The 21,630-nt window shown below is 38.5% G+C and overlaps 2 pseudogenes; both read right to left on the minus strand.

The window, feature by feature from the left end:
* Window positions 1-4,052: 4,052 nt before the first annotated feature.
* On the minus strand, window positions 4,053-5,068 carry LOC144308630 (geranylgeranyl transferase type-2 subunit beta pseudogene; annotated as a pseudogene).
* A 790-nt stretch (window positions 5,069-5,858) lies between these two features.
* LOC144308847 (large ribosomal subunit protein eL8 pseudogene) lies at window positions 5,859-6,597 on the minus strand (annotated as a pseudogene).
* Window positions 6,598-21,630: the final 15,033 nt, after the last annotated feature.

Consider the following 21,630-nt stretch of genomic DNA (forward strand, 5'->3'; position numbering starts at 1 on the left):
TAAAACATGAAGAGGAAAAAAAAAGAGGAAAAAAATAAAATAAAACATGAAGAGGAAAGAAGTGTAGTCTGCAGAATGGCCTAGAATAGGCTGCAGGAAGATTCTTTGGTCTACTTGCTTATTTCAACATTAATGTATTAAGTAGCTTTTAGCTCACTTCTAGTGGTCAATAATCTGTACTGGAAACCCCACTTAAACTCCTAAGCTAAGGGTTAGGAGCTGGAGGAGAAAAGAGCTAAAGCAGGAAGCTATCCACAAAGCTTGGGCTGGACAGAACAACTTCGCCAACTAGGGAAAAATTTTGCGAGGGCAGAGTCATGGTGGCTGTTTTAATCCTAACCTCTCCCCACAAAGAGGTAGGAGCATTGGATAAGAAAGGCAGACCCAGGGCTTATATCTTAGAAACTGTACATATAGACAGTTGAACCCAGAGATAGAGATAAGGGAGATTTAGAAGACAATGAGCAGGAAGGCCGGGTGAATCTTGCAAATTCCCAGGAATCTAAGGTAATAGATGGCCAGATGTACAAGTGATGCTAATAGACAAAGATCTTGCATGAGAAAGAAAACAAAAAGTACAAGGCATTGGGACTGCCTAGACAGAAGAAGGGGGCTGTTAATATTATTTGTTCTCAAAGCATATTTAGAATCCAGGTGTTAGGGGCACCTGGGTGGCTCAGTGGATAAGCATCTGCCTTTGACTCAGGTTGTGATCCTGGGGTCCTGGGATCAAGTCCCACATCAGGCTCTCTGAGGGGAGCCTGCTTCTCCCTCTGCCTATGCCTCTGCCTCTCTCTGTATCTCTCATGAATAAATAAATAAAATCTTTAAAAAAAAGAATCAAGGTGTTACAGGCAATGGGATCAAAGCCTAGCAGTCAAAGTGAGAGCGGAATTTAAAATCATTTCCCCTACTAGGTCCACAAAACTTAAGGTAGCATCCAGGCCTTGGATACAATCAGAATGTCAGGTGGGAGAATTAAAGTTGTTTCTTTAAAAATCAAGGGAATTTGGCCTTATGTAGATTAAATTCAAAATATGAGGACCTTATCAAATAACCTGGCATCTATATGGGGGCCCCAAAGAAGGAAAGGGCCTGAAATTGTAAAAGATCCTTCTTCCTGGGGAGAGGATACACTGGTCCCTTAGTGAAAAGGACCCCCAAGAAGAGGGCAGAAAGAGAATTGAATGAAGGAGCTACATGCTGTGAGTAAAATGGCCTACCCAGTGAGAGGAACCTAATAGAAGTGTGTGGAAAGGGCTGATTAATTAACTGACTTGTATGGAGGGATATAATTATAAATCCCCCACAATTCTATTACAGTGACTCCAGTAGGGGCAGCCATTTACTTCATAGCCCTTGAGTACCTGAATCAACAGTGCGTGCAGGGCTCCTTCCCCCTCCATGAGACTATAATCCAAAATTGACTAGAGAAGATTACAGATTGTAAATGAGTAGTACATAGAATTGTACTAAGCCAGGCACATGTGGGATGAAGAGTGGAGGAAGAAAACAGTGACCTAGAGGTGGGGAGGCCATCTTTGAAGCCGTTGATTGGCTACTTGGGTGCCAAGGGCGTATTAAGAAATATTCATATCAATTGCAACCTACCCCTACTCTTCAACATATTACAGAGCTCCTGAGGCTCAGGAAATCTGACACCTGGTAAATTGGTGGGAAGGCAGAATGGCAATTGCATGATATGCTGTCCAGAAACTACAAGTTAGATGCAGGACATCTGGGGAAGGAGGGATTGTCATGGTTCCTATAAAGGGACATATCACAAAGGAGTCCATTTTTATCATATTGTTTGACCTGATGTGTTTGAAATATATCAAACTGTCCAACTCTATGACACTTGAAAGGTTTTGGCCTGACAGTGCCTGATCCCTTCAATATGGGTGGCATTTCATTTTAGAAGAATATATGACCATTGCCAGAGGAGATCTAAAGCTGTGAGAGAGATCCCAGCAGTAGTTAGCCAAAGCTCTCTTGGTCTTTTTCTCAACCTTGGGAAGATCTGTCAAGTCTAAATTGTATTGTGTTTTCACAGAACCTTTAGTTGTTCTTCCAAAGTGTTCAGGGAGGCAATGGGCTGTAGGGGTAGAATAGTGAATTACTTTCAGACCATCTGAATTCTATCAAGTGACACAGCAAGGGATATGAGTAGCTTGACCTCTCCAAGCCTCAGTTTGCCCTTCTATAAAGAGAAGTAACAATTCATCTACCTCACAAAGTTGTTTTGAAAGTCAGCAGAGAGAAAATAGATGTGCCTTGTAAACTGAAGTTCACTTATAAATGTGGGGGATTATCGTTTATCACTACCATAGATCAAGGTCAACAATCTTTTCTTCCTTTTTTGGTAAAGAGCCATATAGTAAATATTTTCAGTTTTATGGCCACAAAAGTTTCTGTCATGTATTCTTTGTTATTGTTGCTTTTAAAAGGCCTTTAAAATTTTAAAACCATCCTGAGCTCATGGGCCTTATGAAACAGGCCAATGGCCAGCTTTGGCCTGTGTCCTATAGAAGGCCAATGTCTGTTCCAGATTATTGATATGCCTTGGGACTGATGATCATCCTCTCAGTACGTTGTAAGATTCTCCAGAAGATCTGCTATCTTGACTGTAAAACTGTAAGGATTATCTGAATATTTCCATTTTTTTATTGAGATAAGATTCACTCAACATAAAATCCTCCATTTTAAACATATTAAAGTATACAATTCAGTGGCTTTGAATACACTCACAATGATGCACAACCATCACCACTATCTAATTCTAGCTTTATATCTCCTCTGGCAATGGTCATATATTCTTCTAAATGAAATGCCACCCATATTGAAGGGATCAGGCACTGTCAGGCCAAAACCTTTCAAGTGTCATAGAGTTGGACAGTTTGATATATTTCAAACACATCAGGTCAAACAATATGATAAAAATGGACTCCTTTGTGATGCTAGCATTAAGCAGTCACTTCCCTTTCCCCCCTCCCTCCAACCCCTGGCAACCACCAATCTGCTTTCAAGGTCTATGGATTTATCTATTCTGGACATTTCATATAAATGGAATCATAATATTTGACTTTTTATGTTTGGCTTCTTTCATTTAGGTTTCAGGGTCCATCAGTGTTGTAGCATACATATATCACTACTTCATTTCTTTTAATGGCTAAATAATATTCCATTGTATGGACATTTTGTCTATCCATTCATCAATTCATGAATACTGGGGTTGTTTTCATTTTTGGTTAATAAAATCATGCTACTATGAACATTATGTACAAGTTCTTGTGTGGATATATATTTTCATTTCCCTTGGGTATATACTTAACAGTGGAATGGTTGGATTATATAGTAATTCTATGCTTAACTTTTTGAGGAACTCCCCAACTGTTTTCTATAGTGGCTGCACCATTTTATACTTCCACCAGCAGTGTATGAGGGTTACAATTTCTCCACATCTTCACCAACACTTGTTATTTTCTTGCTGTTTTAATAAATTATAGCCATGCTAATGAGTGTGAAATGGTCTTTCATTATGGCTTTGATTTGCATTTCTGTAATGACTAATGATGTCATGTGTTTATTGGCCATTAATATATCTTCTTTGGAGAAATGTTTACTCAAATCCTTCGCCCATTTTTTTTCTGGTGAATCTTTTAATTCATATATGGATAGGTTTATCATTTTTACCAGTTAACATTCTCATTGATATAGGTCAATTTACATTAACCATTATTATATGACATGAAAGAAGCACATGGGAAAATCAAGTAGAACACAAGACTTAAACTTTAAGTCAATAGTTTGCTGTTAAGGAAACATACAAATAAATACACTTAAGCAGAAACAAAATACTGTACTCAGGATAACAGCATTGCAGAAAAAATCTAAAGCTGAAGATAAAGATCTTAATTTTACAGTATGTATAATTACATAACTTATTAAAATTAATACAATTAATATACAAAATAGTGACACAGTAGTCACTAAATTTGATAAGCACTTTACAGAAATGTTAAGATGGCAAAACTATACTAAGCAATATCTCATATCTCCATCAATGTCTAGCTCACTAGTTTAGGCTGAACATTGACTCTCCGAAGCACTTATTCAGGCATGCAAAAAACAGGACTAACAGGTTTAATCTGTTCTTCTCCCAAAAGTGACAATCCAGCAATTCCAAATAAAGTATGAAAAGGATCTACCATGTCTCCTGGTCGGTCTGCAAATCCTCCTGTTTCTTCATCTTGACATGCTGAAATGAAACTTCGCAGTTTCTATCAATCCAATGAAGCCTTCCAATTATCTTTAGGGAAGCCAACACCCACCACGAATAGCAGACATCTGGTAACTTCTCGGGCCTTCCATTGAGTCCACCTGATGGTAACTGTTGTTCACAAAGCCACCAACCGAGTAAATCAGAATTTACTTGATGCAACTGGCTAGTAATAGCCAGAAATCCTGTGCAACAATAGATCTGCCCAGCATGGGATTCAGAACCTGGCCTGCAACCAAATCTACCAACAAAGTTCATACACGATAAAACAAATTCAATTGCCTTTCCCACATTAATAGTGTCTAGCTTCCCCAACAGAGCCAAGGTTGCCACCGCACTAAAAGAGAATCTTGTATCTATTTCTCCCCATATATCTCCAGCAAAAGAACCATCTTCTTTCTGTAGACTCTGAACATATTCCACAACTTTATTTACATCAATAACAATACTATCATACAGAGTAAGAATCTGGACAGCACTTAGAGTGTACAAAAGATGGGGGTCATGTCCAATACTAGCACTTATTCCACCACACTCATGTTGACATGACTTAATGAAGGTCAGAATTTCTTCTCTATTCATCCGATGTAGTTGTCCCATCAGATCCATTACAGTCAGACCCCAATAGATCCCACTCATTCTCAAATATTCAGGCATACAGTATTCATAATCATCTTTCTTGGAGCCATAGGATGTGATATAATCCACATGCTTCTCTAACAGCAGCGTGTCAGGTGCACCTGACTTGATGATAACATCCTTCTGCAGTGTGCCCATGACTGAGACCGGAAAGAGCCTTTGCCCATTTTTTAATTGAGATGTTTGTCTTTCTGGAGTTGAGTTATAAATATTCTTTTATATATTCTGGGTACTAGGCCCTTTACAGATATGATTTGCAAACTTTTTTTGCATACTGTGGTTTATTTTTTAACCTTCTTGATAATGTCTTTTGATGCTCACAATCTTTAATTTGATGAAGTCCCATTTATTTGTTTTTTTTTTTCTTTTATTGCTTTGATTTCGGTGTGATGTCAAAGAATCCATTGCCAAATCCAAGGTCACAAGAATTTACACACGTTTTTTTCTAATAGCTTTATAGTTTTTAGTTCTTACATTTAGGTCTTTGATCCATTTTGAGGGGTTTGTTTGTGGTGTGATGGTTAATTTAATTTTAATTTTTTAAAAGATTTTATTTATTTATTTATTTATTTATTTATTTATTTATTTATTTATTTATTTATTAGAGACACAGATAGAGAGAGAGGGGCAGAGACACAGACAGAGGAGAAGCAGGCTCCATGCAGGAAGCCTGATGTGGGACTCAATCCTGAGACTCCAGGATCACGCCCTGGGCCGAAGGCAGGTGCCAAACCGCTGAGCCATCCAGGGATCCCCTGGTTAATTTTATGTGTCAGCTTGGCTGAGGCTATGGGAAACCCAGATATTTGGTCATTGTTCTGGGTATTTTTGTGAAGGTGTATTTATATAAGTTTAATATTTGAATTGGTAGGCTGAGTAAAGCAGAATGCCTTCTCTCATGTGGATGGGTGTGAATAGAACAAAAAGGCTAACCCCTACCCTAAGTGAGAATTCTTCCTGCCTTCAAATTGTGATATTGGCTTTTTCTTGCTTTGGGCATCAAATTGAAACACCTGATGACTTCAACCAGCTTAGCTAGAGCTCCTTTGTCTTCCAAGTTAACCTGTATGAAAGTGACAGTGGTGCAGGTCCTCCTGCAGACCAGATGGCCCCAGCCTGGCCTTCCCCATGATAATTCAGTGGGGAACCCCCATCTTACGACACAGGACAGGCAGAAGACAACCAGCTCAATGCAATCCACATCATGTGCAATCACTACCAGCTGAGACTTCTTGTTTTCCACCAAAGTGGTGACAGTGTTAACCCCAGCTCGAAGGACAGGTGGCCTTAGTAGGGACATCCCCTTTTGCCCATAGCTTTTTTCTGACCCCAGGTCAACAATCTCTGCTTCCTCTCTTGCTTTGTCTCTGGTCTGTACTTGTGGGCCAGCTTAAGTAGCTGAGTAGCTGTTTGGTGGTTCAAGGCCTGGGTGAACTGGTTAATTGCAGGAGGCACTTTTAGATGTTTATAGAGAATAGCCCTTTGCTGCTACAGCCGGATGTAGTGGGGGCATTTGACAAAGCGGGTGAGGTCCCTTTTGGGCTGGATGTCCTGTCCAATGCCAAAATTCTTGGGCCTTTTCTCAAACAGGGAATTGACTACCTTCTTGGCCTCCTGCTTCTTCTCAACAGCAGGGCAGGAGCCATCTTCTTCCCCTTTGCCTTCTTTCCTTTCTGCATCTTGGGTTGCTGGAGGAGAGAGTATCTTCAATCTTTTTCAACAATATTTTGTTAGTTTTAAGCTTACAAATATTGCACCTCCTTGGTTAGATTTATTCCTAAGTATTTTATTCTTTTTAATGCTTTTATAAATGAAATTGTTTTCTTAATTTGCTGTTCAAAATGTTTATTTCTAGTATATAGACATACAACTGATTTTGTATGTTGTTCTTGTATCCTGCAACTTTGCTGAATTAATTTATTACTTCTAATAGTTTCTTTGTATGAGTGTTCTTTAAGATTTCTATATGTAAGAACATGTCATTTGCAAACAGAGACAGTTTTAACTATTCCTTTCTAATTTTGATGACTTTTATTTCTTCTTCTTGTCTAATTGCCCTGGTTAGAAACTTCAGTATAATGTGGAATAGGAGTGGTGAGAGAACACATTCTTGTGTGGTTCTTGATCTGTGAAAGACTAAAAGCTTTCACAATTAAATATGATGTTACCTTTGGATTTTTACTAGATACTCTTTATCAGGTTGAGGAAGTTTCTTTCTATTCTCTTGTTGAATTTTTTTAATCACGAAAAAATATTGGATTTATCAAACACTTGTTCTGCATTGAGATCATAATGTGCTTTTCCAACTCAATATCTTATTTTTATTTATTTTTTAAGTAGGCTCTACGCCCAACGTGGGCCTTGAACTCATGACCCCAAGATCAAGAGTCTCATGCTTTACTGGCTGAGCCAGCCAGGTGCCCCTACCCCCCATTATTTTAATCTAGTATTTTATATTGATTAATTTTCATAAGTTGAACCGTGCTTGCATTCCTGGAATCAATCCCACTTGTTTATGTTGTATAATCCTTTTAATATGTTGCTAGTTTTGTTCTGCTGGCATTTTGTTAAGAATTTTTTAATTTATATTTGTAAGGGATATTTGAATTAGTTTCCTTTTTTTATGATGTCTTTGTCTAGCTTTGGTATGAGTAATGCCAGGCTTAGGATAAGGAGATGTTCTCCCCTCTTCTATTTTTTGGAAGATTTTGATGAGGATTTCTCTTAATTTTTTAAACATTTGATTGAATTTGCCAGTGAAACCATCTGGTCCTGGGCTTTTCTATTATAATTATTTCTATTTCTATACGGTGAGTAGCAATGTCCCCATTTTCTCACTTGATTTTAGTAGTGTGAATCTACCCTATTTCTTGATCTGTTTGTCAATCTTGTTGATTTTTTTCAAAGAACTAACTTCTGGATTTTTTTGTTATTTTGTTGTTCTTAATTGTTTTTTTTTCTCTATTTCATTTACATTTACCCTAATCTTTTTATTTCTTTACTTCTATTTGTTTTACTTTGCTTTTCTTTTTATAATTCCTTATAGTGAAAGGTTATTGACAAGATCTTTCTTTTTTTAATGTAGGCATTTATAGCTATAAATTTCCCTCTGAGAACTGAGATGGGTCCATCATATAAATTTCAATGTTGTGTTTTCATTTTCATTCATCTTAAAGTATTCTTCTCTTTCTCTTGTGATTTCTCCTTTGATCTATTGGTTGTTTCAGAGTTTTGTTTAATTTCTGTGTATTTGTGAATTTTCTAGATTTCTTTCTGGTATTGATTTCTTTTTTTTTCTGGTATTGATTTCTAACTTCACTCTGTTGTGGTACTAAAGCATACTTTGTATGATTTAAGCATTTTAAATTTGCTGAAACTTGTTTTATGGCCTGATATATATGATCTATCTTGGAGAATGTTCCATGTACAATTGAAAAGAATGCATATTCCTCTGTTGTAGGGTGAATAGTTCTACATGTCTTTTAGGTCTGGGTTGTTGAGAGTATTTGTTAAGTCTTCTATTTCCTTCTTTATATTTTGTCTAGTTATTCTGTTATTGAAAGTGAGGTGTTGAAGGGGCACCTGGGTGGCTCAGTCAGTTAATCTTCTGACTCTTGATTTTGGCTCAGGTCATGATATTAGGGTCGTGGAATTGAGCCCCATGTCAGGCTCCATGCTCAGCACAGAGTCTGCTTGTCCCTCTCCCACTCCTCATTTGTATGTGCATGCATGCTCTCTCTCTTAAATAAATAAATAAATAAATAAATAAATAAATAAATATTTTTAAAAAGTGAGATGTTGAAGTCTCTAACCAATATTGTTGAACTATTTCTCCTTTTCATTCTGTCAGGTTTTGTATCATATATATTGAGACTCTATTAGCCATATATGTTTGTGTTATATCTTCTTGATTGGCCCTTTTATCATTATATAATGTCCTTCTTTATGTTTTGTAACATTTTTGTCTATTTTGTCTGATATTAGTATAACCACACCAGCTCTGCTTTGGTTACTGTTTGCATGAAATACTTTTTTCCATCCTTTTACTTTCAACCTATTTGTGTTTGGTTCTAAAGTGAATCTCTTGTCTCCAGTGTATAGCTGCATAACAGTATTTATCCATTTCTTCAATCTTTGCCTTTTAATTGGAGAGTATCATCCATTAATCTTTTTTAAAAAATTTTATTATTTATTCATGAGAGACACACAGAGAGAGGCAGAGACATAGGCAGAGGGAGAAGCAGGCTCCCTACAGGGAGCCTGATGGGAGACTCGATCCCAGGATGCCAGGATCACGACCTGAGCCAAAGGCAGATGCCCAACCACTAAGCCACCCAGGTGCCCTAATCCATTAATCTTTTATTTTTTATTTTTTTATTTATTTATGATAGTCACAGAGAGAGAGAGAGAGGCAGAGACATAGGCAGGGGGAGAAGCAGGCTCCATGCACCGGGAGCCCGACGTGGGATTCGATCCCGGGTCTCCAGGATCACGCCCTGGGCCAAAGGCAGGCACCAAACCACTGCGCCACCCAGGGATCCCCTAATCCATTAATCTTAACATAATTACTGATAAGGAAAAAACTTACCTGTGCCATTTTAGTATTTGTTTTTCATATATCTTACATCATTTTAACTCATAAATTCCTATATTACTGCCTTCTCTACATTAGATATTTTTTAGCCTACTGAGTTGATTACATTCTTATTTCTTTTACTATATAATTTTAGTAATTTTTCCTAGGGATTACAATTAACATCTTACTTCATAACAATCTACTTCAAATTAATACCAAGTGAAGTTCAATATTTCACAAAAACTTTTCTCCTGTATAGCTCTGTCCTCCCTTTATATTGTTTTGATCACAAGTTAACATCTTTATATATTTTATGCTCATTGACATAGATTTGTAATTATTGCTTTATGTAGTAGTCTTTTAAATTTTATAGGAAAAAAATTTTATGGCTAGTGGAGTTATTAGCCAAAAATACAGTAATACTGAGTTTTATATTTATTTATTTATCTTCGCCATTGCTATTTATTTCTTTATATGAGTCTGAGTTATTGTTTAGTATCATCCCATTTCAGCCTGAAAGATTCCCTTTGATATTTCTTATAGGACAGGTCTACTAGCAACAAACTCTCCAGGATTTTGTTTACCAGGGGATGTCTTAATTTCTCCTTCATTTTTGAAGGATAATTTTGCCAAATATGGAATTCTTGGTTGAGTGTCCCTTACCTTCAACACTTAGAATATGTCATCTCACTGTCTTCTGGTCTGCATGGTTTCTGGTGAGAAATCATCTGTTTATTGTATTGAAGATCCATTGTATGTGCGTTGTTTCTCTTTGGGTGCCTTCTAAATTATCTTTGTCTTTTTACAGTTTGGTTATAACATGTCTTGATTTCAATCTCTGATTTATCCTTCTTGGAGTTCTTGAGCTTATTGGATATGTAGATTCATATATTTTATTATATTTGTGAAGTTTTGGTCATTATTTTTTCAAATATTCCTTCTGCATCCTCCGTATCTCCTTCAGTGACTACCATTATGCATTTGATAGTATGATTAATAGTGTTCCACAGGTCTCTGAGGCACTATTAAGTTTTCTTCATGCTCCTCACACTATTTCAGTTGTCCCATCTTCACATATTCTTTTTCCTCTGGTTCAAGTCTACTGTTGAATTCCTCTAGTGAATTTTTTATTTCAGTTATTAAAATTCTCAACCTGAGAATTCCTATTTTTAATAATTTCCATCTCTTTATTCATATTGTCTTTATTTCTTTTTAAAAGATTTTATTTGGGGATCCCTGGGTGGCACAGTGGTTTAGAGCCTGCCTTTGGCCCAGAGTGTGATCTTGAGTCCCAGGATCGAGTCCCACGTCAGGCTTCCTGGGTGAAGCCTGCTTCTCCCTCTGCCTGTGTCTCTGCCTCTCTCTCTCTCTCTCTCTGTCTCTCATGAATAAATAAAATCTTTTATTTTTTAATTTTTTATTCATTTATTCACAAGAGCCAGATATCTTTTCTTATTTTTTTACTCATTTATTCACAAGAGCCAGATATCTTTTATTTTTTTATTTATTTTATTCATTTATTCACAAGAGCGAGAGAGAGAGAGACGTGGGACTCGATCCCAGGACTCAAGATCATACTCTGGGCCGAAGGCAGGCTCTAAACCACTGAGCCACCCAGGGATCCCCATATTTCTTGTTATATTTTTAAATATCTGAGCGTATTTAAATTTGTTAATTTAAAATCTTTGTCTAATAAGTCCAATGTTTGAGCTTCCCCAAGGATAGTTTCTATTAATTTCTTTTTTCTTGTGTATAGACCCTATTGTCTTTTTTTGCATGAAATTTTTTGCTGAAAAGTAGACATTTGGTTTTTTTATTGTTATTTTTCAAAATTTTATTTATATTCAATTTGCTAACATATAGTATAACACCCAGTACTCATCTCAACATATACCCTCCTTAATGTCTGTCACCCAGTTACCCTGTGCCCCCACCCACATCCCCTTCTGCAACCCTTTGTTTGTTTGAAAACTAGACATTTTGAATACTATGAAATGGCAACTCTGGAAATCATGTTGTCTCTCTTTCTGCATAGTTTTCAGTTGCTCCTTGTTGTTGGCTCTTGTTTATTTAGTGACTTTACTTAACTAATTTTCTAAAGTATATTCCTTGTTGTGTATGGCCACTGAAGTCTCAGCTAAGTTCTCTCACTGGTCAGTTAGTGAGTAGAATGTCATGAAGCTCTCCTACAAAGATTCTGCCTCCCAACCCCATTTTCATGATTAAACATTTGCCTGGATACTATAAACCTTTCATTAGTTTCCAGAGTTCCAATAAAGTTGATTCTGATGTTTTTTGCCCATTTGCTCATTGTTTTTGTGGAGGGATGAGTAGTTAGAGTTCCCTACTCTGACATTTTCATTGATATTACCTGAAAATATAATTTTAAAAGGGTGTTATGAATCCTTAAGTGTATGCATGCAGTCTTTTGGATTGGATAAGTCATCAAATAATGGTATCATATGACAAACCTGGATTCAAATCCTAGCTCTTTTATTTAACTTGTTCATTAAATAAAAATGAACCAATTAAATTGAACAAGTTAAATTGTTCATCTCTCTGGCCTCAGTTTCTTCACCTGATAAATAGGAAGAATACAACTTACCCCACCAGATTATTGTGAAAATTAAACAGTGTAATCTAGCACAGGAGACTAGTAATGTATATTTTCCAAGATACTACTTGGAAAGAATATCACACTAGCCATTATAGATCATTACCACTTTGGGGAGGAGGGGCAAGACGGTGGAAGAGTAGGGTCTCCAAATCACCTGTCCCCACCAAATTACCTAGATAACCTTCAAATTATCCTGAAAATCTACGAATTCGGCCTGAGATTTAAAGAGAGAACGGCTGGAATGCTACAGTGAGAAGAGTTCGAGCTTCTATCAAGGTAGGAGGACGGGGGGGAAAAAAGAAATAAAGAAACAAAAGGCATCCAAGGGGGAGGGGCCCCGCGAGGAGCCGGGCTGAGGCCCAGGCGAGTGCCCCCAGGACAGGAAAGCCCCGTCCCGGAGGAGCAGGAGCTGCACCAATCTTCCTGGGTGGAAAGGCCTCGCAGGGATTTGGAGCAGGACCCCAGGAGGGCGGGTGTGCCCTCAGGCTCTCTGGGACAGTAACAGAGGAACTGCACCCCGGAGAGAGTGCGCCGAGCTCCCTGAAGGGCTGCAGCACCCACGGCTGGACCCGGGAGCAGCTCGGAGGGGCTCGGGCAGAGGAAGAGGGTCCGTGCAGACGGGGCTGCGCGGCGGCTCCGGGATCAGCTCGGAGGGACTCGGGTGGCGGCTCGGCGGAGGGGGCTGTGCCACCGGGAGCGCGAATCCCACAGCGCAGGCCTGGGAGCACTGGGCGCTGGGACACAGCCCAGGATCCGGCCTCCCCCCGGGACAGGCAGAGGCCGGGAGGGTCCAGGACCGCAAGGACGCTCCTGCCCCGAGCTGAGCAGATCAGCGGCCCCGCCCCTGGAGCATCCAGACCCTGTGGACCGAGAGCTCCGGAGTTACTGCGGGGGCTGAATCCAGGGCTCCAAAGCTGGCCCCGCCACTGGGGTTGTTCCTCCTGGGGCCTCACGGGGTAAACAGCCCCCACTGAGCCCTGCACCAGGCAGGGGGCAGAGCAGCTCCCCCAAGTGCTAACACCAGAAAATCAGCACAGCAGGCCCCTCCCCCAGAAAACCAACTAGACGGACAAGTTCCAGGGAAAGTCAAGGGACTTAAAGTATACAGAATCAGAAGATCCTCCCCCGTTTTTGTTTTTTTTTTTGCTTTTTGATTTGTTTGCTTCCCCCACCCCCTTTTTTTCCTTTCTTTCTTTTTCTTTCTCTTTTTCTTCTCTTTTTTTCTTCCTTTTTTTTCTTTTTCTCTTTTCTTTCCTTCTTTCTCTCCTCTCTTTTTCTCCTTTTCCCAATACAACTTGTTTTTGGCCACTCTGCACTGAGCAAAATGACTAGAAGGAAAACCTCACCTCAAAAGAAAGAATCAGAAACAGTCCTCTCTCCCACAGAGTTACAAAATCTGGATTACAATTCAATGTCAGAAAGTCAGTTCAGAAGCACTATTATACAGCTACTGGTGGCTCTAGAAAAAAGCATAAAGGACTCAAGAGACTTCATGACTGCAGAATTTAGATCCAATCAGCCAGAAATTAAAAATCAATTGAATGAGATGCAATCCAAACTAGAAGTCTTAACGACGAGGGTTAATGAGGTGGACGAACGAGTGAGTGACATAGAAGACAAGTTGATGGCAAAGAGGGAAACTGAGGAAAAAAGAGACAAACAATTAAAAGACCATGAAGATACATTGAGGGAAATAAACGACAGCCTGAGGAAGAAAAACCTATGTTTAATTGGGGTTCCCGAGGGTGCCGAAAGGGACAGAGGGCCAGAATATGTATTTGAACATATCATAGCTGAAAACTTTCCTAATCTGGGAAGGGAAACAGGCATTCAGATCCAGGAAATAGAGAGATCCCCCCCTAAAATCAATAAAAACCGTTCAACACCTCGGCATTTAATAGTGAAGCTTGCAAATTCCAAAGATAAAGAGAAGATCCTTAAAGCAGCAAGAGACAAGAAATCCCTGACTTTTATGGGGAAGAGTATTAGGGTAACAGCAGACCTCTCCACAGAGACCTGGCAGGCCAGAAAGGGCTGGCAGGATATATTCAGGGTCCTAAATGAGAAGAACATGCAACCAAGAATACTTTATCCAGCAAGGCTCTCATTCAGAATGGAAGGAGAGATAAAGAGCTTTCAAGACAGGCAGGAACTGAAAGAATATGTGACCTCCAAACCAGCTCTGCAAGAAATTTTAAGGGGGACTCTTAAAATTCCCCTTTAAGAAGAAGTTCAGTGGAACAATCCACAAAAACAAGGACTGAATAGATATCATGATGACACTAAACTCATACCTTTCAATAGTAACTCTGAACGTGAATGGGCTTAATGACCCCATCAAAAGGCGCGGGGTTTCAAACTGGATAAAAAAGCAGGACCCATCTATTTGCTGTCTACAAGAGACTCATTTTAGACAGAAGGACACCTACAGCCTGAAAATAAAAGGTTGGAGAACCATTTATCATTCAAATGGTCCTCAAAACAAAGCAGGGGTAGCCATCCTTATATCAGATAAACTAAAATTTACCCGGAAGACTGTAGTGAGAGATGAAGAGGGACACTATATCATACTTAAAGGATCTATCCAACAAGAGGAATTAACAATCCTCAATATATATGCCCCGGATGTGGGAGCTGCCAAATATATCAATCAATTAATAACCAAAGTGAAGATCATTACCACCTTAGCTGTACTTGGTTTCCAAGGAGAAGGTGGATCTTGAGAAAAATGTAACATAGGACAGGTAAATTGGATTAAGCAGAGGAAAGCAACTTGGATGCTACTTCTTCTCTCTCTTAAACAACTTGAGAAGTGTTAGAGCACTGCCTAGGGACAAGAGTAGAATGAGAAGGCAGAAAAGACATTTTTACTTTATAATTTTGTCCTAAGGGATCCCTGGGTGGCGCAGCGGTTTGGCGCCTGCCTTTGGCCCAGGGCGCGATCCTGGAGACCCAGGATTGAATCCCACGTTGGGCTCCCGGTGCATGGAGCCTGCTTCTCCCTCTGCCTGTGTCTCTGCCTCTCTGTCTCTCTCTGTGACTATCATAAATAAATAAATTTTTTTTTAAAAACTGTTAATTTTGTCCTAGATCAATCACCAGTGGTCACCACTTATAATTTAGCACCACAAAAAGTCTCTCAAGTACACAAAAAGGCCAGTAGCAAAAGCCAAAGATCCTTTACTTATTAAGACCTCATTTAATTTCCTCCCTTTTCCCTAAGACTTCCCTGAGCTGTTCAATCCACAAAGATTTCTCTATCTTTAGTCTGATTTTTATTAGTGTCACTATTTTGGCATTAAATCATAATTGCTCTATATGTTGGCAGATTGAATTTAAATTAAAAAAAAACCATAATGGAGGATCCCTGGGTGGCTCAGTGGTTTAGCACCGCCTTCAGCCCACGGCGTGATCCTGGAGTCCCGGGATCGAGTCCCATGTAGGGCTCCCTGCATGGGGCCTGCTTCTCCTTCTGCCTGTGTCTCTGCTTCTCTCTCTCTCTCTGTATCTCTCATGAATAAATACATAAAATCTTTAAAAAAAACATAATGGAAATGTAAAAAAATTCGTAATTGCTTTTGTACCATTGGTGTTAACTTTCATGTAGGCCAACTCAACTCAGCTCTACCACCCCTCCCTAAGTGTACTATATTTTCCTTGAGAGTATATTCTGACACGTATTTCTTTGCGTTTGTTATAGCACTCAGTAAAGTGTTACGCACATATCAGATATCCAATAGGCACTTTTTGAAATATCCAGTGTGACAAAAATGTCTATCTTAAAAACTAGATGGAATTCTTCCAGCACCTCCATGTCAAGGCAAATAATTTGAGTGATAATTAGTTTTCTGAGTTCAGCTACAAGCTTTGACATGGTTTGGCAGAGAGCAAGGGTCCTATATAAAACTCAAAATGGAGCAAAATGCTTGACCCAAATCAAAGAAATTCTCTTTCAAGGAGAATCCTTCTGTCTCCAAATTCTACTACTATCTATTAATGCAGAGTTCCCCCCTGCTATATCAAAAGCCCTAGAAACTCTTTTATTACAAACAATTCTGATTTCAAAGTCAAACTTCCCAGCACATTGTGTTGATTCTCCCTCTCAGACCTTTTCAGAAGTAACAGAAATTTTGTACTTGTCCATTCTCCCCAGCCTATCAACTCAGTTGGAGTACATGAGACTATCTTTCTAGTATCCAGATTGTCAGAAAGTGATCATAAATGATAGGGGCTTCTCTCCAGGCTGTTGGTTTCCTTACCCCTCTTGATTATATAGGGCAACTTGGCTCATTCTACAGAGCTTCTTCCTGCCATCATATTAGTGGCCTTTAGTTATGAAAGCTTTTTCCTGGAAAGCTGTGTAAGAGGTTAATGTGACTACTTTTTTTTTCTCCTCAGATTCACTTTATTGGAAACAAACTCTCCAGAATGCTGCTTAGATAGTTATTTATCTTGATAACTTGAAAAGGCCATGTTCATGCTAGAGACTCGGTGAATCTTACCATTGTTGTTTTTCCTATGTCACCTCCCACCAATCTCATCAGCTAAAAAGATCCAAAACAGATTGTAAAAGAGAGTAGGTCAATAGGATGCAGAACTTGGCCTTCTAAAGGGCATGGCTTTTTTCCCAAAATGGTTTGTCACTGGACACTGGAAGACAAGGACATGGATGGCTCTCTAGGACTTTCCATCTTGAATTTGAATGAGCCTGGCCCAGGGTGAATCAATAATGATCTTTATTTTATGCTTTTCATCTACCCTAATATGCTTAGAGCAACATCACTATTAAAACACAGGGTGGAGGGCAGTTTCTTTGTATTGAAGGACAGTCACATTTTCTTTCTAGTTTAGTCTTCAACTCAGCATGTTACCTTAGTAGTTTCTCTGAGACTTGAAGTTTAGGGGGAGAGTGGGTGGTCCACTCTACTATTTCAGAACTCAAGATTGTAGCTTCTCTCGAGATACCTCCTTCATCTGGAAGGACCAGAATACAAAAATCTGAGCTAGGTCCTGGGCATAGGAGAGCCACAGGGCTGGATGGAAAGCAAGGACTGGGCCAGCCACAAAGTTTGGTTCAATGGCAACCTCCTCTGGGAAGATTTAATGGTTCTTTCCTACATGTTTTCAGAGCATGTAAAAATATTTAAAATACTATTTCTTTATTTTTAATTGCTCAATTATTATACAAATAAATTCTTACTTAAGAATTCAAATGATGCAGAAAAAGATAAAGACCCACTTACCTACCTCCTTGCCCTGCAATCCTAATCCCTTCTTCAGGGGTAACCCCTATTATTACAGTTTGGTATGTCTCCTTTCAGACTTCTATGCACATACAAACACACACACACACACACATATTAAAACATGTAGTGTTTTTAAAAATATAAATAGCATTACGGTATATATTTGATTTTGCAATTTTTTTTCCTTCTTAACCAACCAGTGGTTCTCAAATGTTAGCATACATCAGGAACACCTGGAAGGCTTGTTTAAAACAGATTTCTGGTTCCCTCCTCCAGAGTTTCTGATTCTGTAGGTCTGAATTAGAGGCCCAAGAATGAGCATTTTTCAAAAGTTCTCAGGTAAGCTGAAACCGCAGGTCTGGAGACCACACTGAGAACCACTGCCTTAAACACTTACGCCTGGAGATTTTTTCATGAATACATTTCATTCTTAAAACTGCTACAGAGCATTCCACAATAGTATGTTGTGTATAGCCCTTCTATAGTGTTTATCATGTGGCATTATAGTTAACAGTCTCTTCTGTCATCATTGCCATCCCCACTCCCCACCGTGCTCTCAGTAGATTGAACTCTATGAGAGAAGAAATCATATCTTTGGTCTTTACGGCCCCTGTAGCACCTGGCATATCATATATACCAAATAAATTAGTAAAAAAAATGAATGACCAAGTGATCTGAGGGACTATTTGCAGCTGACTGTTTATATTTTGGGGGAGGTCCAGTAGAATTTAGGAGCACTGAACATCTTGAACTCTTTCTTGGACTCTAACGAGACACTGATGTATCAGTGGGAAGGGTGTGTGTGTGTGTGTGTGTGTGTGTGTGTGTGTGTGTGTGTTAGGGTGAGGATAGGAAATGTATACTTGGAGAAAAAACTTGTAGGCTGATATCTATATCTCGCCCACCTCTTTTTCAGCCTTTCACCCCAACCCACTGCCCCCACTTTCCACTGTTTTTTTTTAAAGCAGAGGCTATACAAGGGCAAAAGAAATGGCCTCTGTCTGTGTTCAGAAGCTAACAATTTGCTAGTTATGTGTTACAAAAAGTAGAAATCACTCATCTTGCACTTTAGTACTCTCATCTGTAAGATGGAATGGCACTGGGAAAGGATACTCATTTCACACTTTGAATTTAGCACTTTTCATTTGAGAATCATGGCATTCTTATAGCTTTGGTCCTTATCATCTCTGCCTTGGGCTTGATAGTTTGCTATCAGAGAAACATTTACTACATTATATGCAGATATATGACATATCTCCAGAAGACCTGCTGTATGTTCTTCATTCACATTTCTTTACTAGGGTGTAAATTACAACCCTCTGTTCATTGAATGACTTAAATGAAATCACTTATTTATACTATTACCTACTAGTAGCATAGCACTGTGCTAAAACTTAAGGACCATAGAAGGATTTTAAGATGAGGTTTCTGTTCTCGAGGAGCTTATGATAGGTAGAAAGATTAGACATTTACACATGAAAAATTCAAGTAGTAATACATGATGATGTATGATTTGGTGGCAATATGTATAGTATAGATCTGTGTTGTCCAATTCCATAGCCACTAGCCACATGTGGTTATTGAGCAACTGAAATGTGAGTAGTCAGAATTGAGATGTGCTATGAGTATAAAACATACACCAGATTTTGAAGACTTAGAACAAAGAATGTAAATCATCTCATTAAGAATTTTTATATTGAGGGGATCCCTGGGTGGCGCAGCGGTTTGGCGCCTGCCTTTGGCCCGGGGCGCGATCCTGGAGACCCAGGATCGAATCCCACGTCAGGCTCCCAGTGCATGGAGCCTGCTTCTCCCTCTGCCTGTGTCTCTGCCTCTCTCTCTCACTGCGTGCCTATCATAAATAAATTAAAAAAAAAGAATTTTTATATTGATTATATATTAAAATGATAATATTTTTATATGTTGGGTTAAATGAAAAATGTTATTACATTTACTTCTGTTTTTTTCACTTTTTAAAATATGGCTACACACAAAATTTTTAAAAATTAAATATATATACTATATATAACACTATATATAAATTATATACCATAGTTTATACAAACTATATATCACTATATACTATATATAAACACTATATAACATATACATATATATATGTATATATATCCCATATTGTCTTTCTATTGAACAGAGCTGGTATATAGATTGTTAAATGTTGTAAAAATTCATAGAATGAAAAGACTAATGAGCTGGGGCAGCCACAGAGGAGATGGGACTCTTGGTTACAAATAATGAAAACTCAACTCAGACAGCTTAATTAAACATGAAAGCACTCACCCACAAAAGCTAGGGGTGACTTTATTGGCTCAACTAATTGGGAAATCTACAGAGTATGTTCAAACCTGTAGGAGGCCACCTCATTTACTATGTGAAAAGAACAATTGAGTCTCAGACTCATAATGTCCTAGGTAAGCAACCCAAGCAGGAAAAAAAATCTCTTTTCTTTTAGTTTCAATAGACAAGTCCTGAGGAGGACCCTAAATGGCCCAGTCACACCTGTGGTTGGGGGAGGCCAGAGCTCTGTGATTGCCAGCTTTGCTAGTGTCACATGGAGAGAGGGAAGTGCTCTCCAGGAGAACCAGAAGAGAAGTAGAAAGAATGCCCAGAAGACAAAAGCCATAGTTACTGTGTCCACTATAGCTAGACTATACATAGGTGCATACAATTGAGATGAGAATATAAATATACTTTATATAAGCTAAAAAGCTACACAATGCCAAAAGCAGTCTTGTATTTTCTTTTAATTAACTTTTTTTCTTTTAATTAAAGTCAAGGAAATAATTCTTTTGTTTTGTTTTGCCTCACGACTCCTCTCTGGCATGTAGCATCTCTTCTCCTCTAGAAAGCCCATGAAATATAGAGAAAAGAGGTTTGTATTGAGCTTAGACTCAAATCCAAATTAGGGGTCAGCCAGTTACTTGACATGCAACATTGATAAAATACTGCGTCTTGAATCTGTTTCCTCATCTACAATATGAATAGAATAATACCTACCTCATAAAGTTATGAGAATTATGTGAGCTAACAAACGTAGCAGGCACTCCAACTGATATCTCCTCATCACCTGCCTCTTAATGGTAGAGAACATGTTTTGGAAAGAAATGTAGAGCATTATGATAATAAATGTTTACCAACCAATCCCTGGATAAAAAGTGCTCTTATTTCTAGTGTTTACCAATTTCTGTGGTATAAATACTCTGACCATGGCAGATTTCAAGCTACCAAGTTGCTAAGCCACCAACCAAGCTAAAGTCACTGAACACAGTGTTGGGAATAGATATGCAGAATCAGCTCTCTTCACACCACCATTACAACTCAGTTTTCTCCTTCAGACAAACTGACTTGTAAACCAAGTCTACTGCCAGACCACTGCCTCTGTCAAAGTGGGAATATAGAACAAGATGTAGACATTATTATTTGCAAATATTGCCAAGGAAATTCTCTCTATATATCCCTTCTCTGCCTGACTCTTCTGACTACTTCAGATGAATCTCCCATAGCTCTCTCAGCTTTTCTTTGGGCCTAGAAGATAAGCAATTAGTTTGTAGTTTAGGGCAACTAGGCTCCCAGATGAGTGGAGATCTTTTATTGCAAAAGTTCAAAATGGATTTCCAGGCATAACTAGTCAGGATGGTTCAACTGAAACAATAAGAGATCTTATCTCAAAGGAATTCCAAAAATTTTTCTTCTCTAGTTTACCTCTTTTAAAAACAAAAGATTGGTATTTGATATTCCTACACACCCATCAAAATGACTAACACAAAAACAGTGACATCACCAAATGCTGGTGAGGATGTAGAGAAACTGGATCATTCATACATTGCTGGTGGGCATGTAAAATGGTACAGCCAGTCTGGAAAACATGTTGGCAGTTTCCTAAAAAATTAAACATGCCACTAATAAACTGTCCAGCAATTGCATTTCTGGGCATTTATCCCACAGAAATGAAAATTTATATTCACACACAAACCTGTGCACAAATGTTCGTAGCAGCTTTTTTCATACTAGCCAAAAATTGGAAATTCGAATGTCCTTTAACAGATGAATATAGTTAAATAAACTGTAGTACATTCATGCCATACAATACTACTTACCAACAAAAAGAAACAGGCTATTTATATACACAGAAACTTGAATAAATCTCCAGGGAAATTGTGCTAAGTAAAAAAAAATGCCAATCACAAAAACTTGCAATTACATGATTTCATTTATGTAACAGTCTTCACAAATTATAGAGATAGAGAACAGG

Source organism: Canis aureus, chromosome X (genome assembly GCF_053574225.1).
Source record: "Canis aureus isolate CA01 chromosome X, VMU_Caureus_v.1.0, whole genome shotgun sequence".
Lineage (NCBI taxonomy): Eukaryota > Metazoa > Chordata > Mammalia > Carnivora > Canidae > Canis > Canis aureus.